This window comes from Cajanus cajan, chromosome 1, assembly GCF_000230855.2.
Source record: "Cajanus cajan strain Asha chromosome 1, NIPB_CcT2T_4, whole genome shotgun sequence".
Taxonomy (NCBI): Eukaryota; Viridiplantae; Streptophyta; class Magnoliopsida; order Fabales; family Fabaceae; genus Cajanus; species Cajanus cajan.
In genome coordinates this window covers 46405572-46408045 of record NC_138517.1, presented here as the reverse complement: position 1 = coordinate 46408045, position 2474 = coordinate 46405572, and positions in this window count along the sequence as shown.

Genomic DNA, 2474 nt, shown 5'->3' with positions numbered 1-2474 from the left:
TTTAATATAAAGTTATTGAGCGATGTAATACTTAGTAAAAGTTACACCGATGTTATTATAACCCTTCTCTTTTAAAATATTATTTTTATAAATTAAATTTTAACATTTTAAATAAATTATTAATTAACTTAATATATTTATTCATCTTAAATCTAAGATATAAAATTTAAAAAATGTATTTATCCTTGTTTTATTTTCTAATTATCAACCATTAATAAAATACTAATTTAAAATTTAAATATAAAAATTTATTTAAAAATAAAGTTATCATAAGTTAGAAATATATATTATAAATATGGATCAAAATAAATAAGAATTTTTAAAATTCATATACTCTAATTAAAAAACTGCATAAAAATCCAATCGTAAAAAAAAACTCTAAATATTTTTTTACATAAATAACTATTGGTATTAATTATGTAGGAGTGCATATAAATATGTTTTTATTATAAATTAATGTCTTGCTCTTACAAAAAAAAAAGAAAATGGGATTGATACTCAACAACAATATTATCCTCACTTTTAAGCAATTTATAAATTTTTTTAAGTTTTACTTAGTGACCGAATATAATTTCGTCGCTAATTTTAACTAATATTTAGCAACCGAATAGAATTTCTTTGTTAATTTTAACTAATATTTAGCGACCGAATAGAATTACATCGCTAATTGTAACTAATATTTAGCAATTGAATTTAATTCTGTCGCTAAAAAAATCAAAATTTTTTATTTAGAGACCGAATTCAATTCTGTCACTAATTTTAACTAATATTTAGCGACCAAATTTAATTCTGTCGCTAAAAAAATAAAATTTATGATTTAGCGACGGAATTGAATTCTGTCACTAATTTTAACTACTATTTAGCGACCAATTCAATTCCATCGCTAATTTTAACTAATATTTAGTGACCGAATTCAATTCCGTCGCTAAAATAATCAAATTTCTAATTTAGCGACCGAATTCAATTCCGTCGCTAATTTTAACTAATACTTAGCGACTGAATTCAATTCCGTCGCTAAATTTAACTACTATTTAGCGACCGAATTCAATTCTGTCGCTAATTTTAACTAACATTTAGCGACCGAATTAAATTTCATCGCTAAAAAAAATCAAAATTTATAATTTAGCGACCGAAAATAGCGACTGAATTCAATTCCGTCAATAAATTTAACTACTATATAGCGACCGATTTCAATTTCGTCGCTAATTTTAACTACTATTTAGCGACCGAATTAAATTTCTTCGCTAAAAAAATCAAAATTTATAATTTAGCGACCGAATTCAATTTTGTCGCTAAATTTAACAACTATTTAGTGACCGAATTCAATTTTATCGCTAATTTTAACTAATATTTAGCGGCCGAATTGAATTCCATTGCTAAAATATCAAAAAATTATAATTTAGCAACCGAAATAGGGACCGAATTTAATTTCGTCGCTAAAAAAATCAAAATTTCTTATTTAGTGACCGAAATAGCGACCGATTTTCTAGCGACGACTTATTTTGGTCGCTAAATCGGTCGCTATTTTGATTATTCATAATCGGTCGCTAAAACGGTCGCTATTTTGCAATTTTCTAGTAGTGAAGCATTGTGGAAGCACCTAGACAAAGAAGCAAAAAGAAGAACCGGAAAAAATGTCTACGTCTTTACTTGCCTTTGGAAAAATAATATTTAGCCATCCAAAGGACAAGTAAAGAGGGGTAGCTATAAACACCCATTTTCGTCTAGGGTACCCAAACCAAGGACAAAGGTCTTCTAGAGCGAGACAAACGACCCAACATGTTGGATAACAGTTTTTTTATGATAATATCTCTTATTACAGAACTAATTTTGACAATCCAACCGTTGTAATTAAAGAGCAATGTATTGAGAAGATATCATCAAAACTCCAGCATCATCCAACGGTTAATGAGCTCTCTAGAAGCCTCGCACTATAGCTAGAAATAATAGCACGTACGACCCCTAAAGGCCCAAACAAGCACCAAAATGGGCCAAGATGGCTCCGAAAGGCCCAAAAAACTCAAGAAAACTGATCTAGGACATGGAACGGACGTTTCCAAATTGGAAAGGGTCGTTCCCAATGTTGGAACGGCCCGTTCGGAAATCGAAACAGCTCATTTCGCTTTCTAGAAAATTTTGCATCAGGCTGCGTTTTTGTTTTGATAACATCTCCCTTTAACGACCTAATTTTCACGCTCTGACCGTTGAAGTTAAAGATCAATGTCTTAAGAAGATATCATCAAAATTTTAGCATGATCCAACAGTTAATGATTTCTCTAGAGGCCTCACATTGCAGCTGGAAAATATGAATGTTACACCAGACAACGTTTTTGTTATGACAATATCTCTCATTACAAACCTAATCTCAATAATCCAACCGTTGAAATTGAAGATCAATATATTTTGAAGATACCACAAAACAACCAACACGATCCGACGGTTAATGAGTTCTCTAGAAGTTCTGCATGGTACTT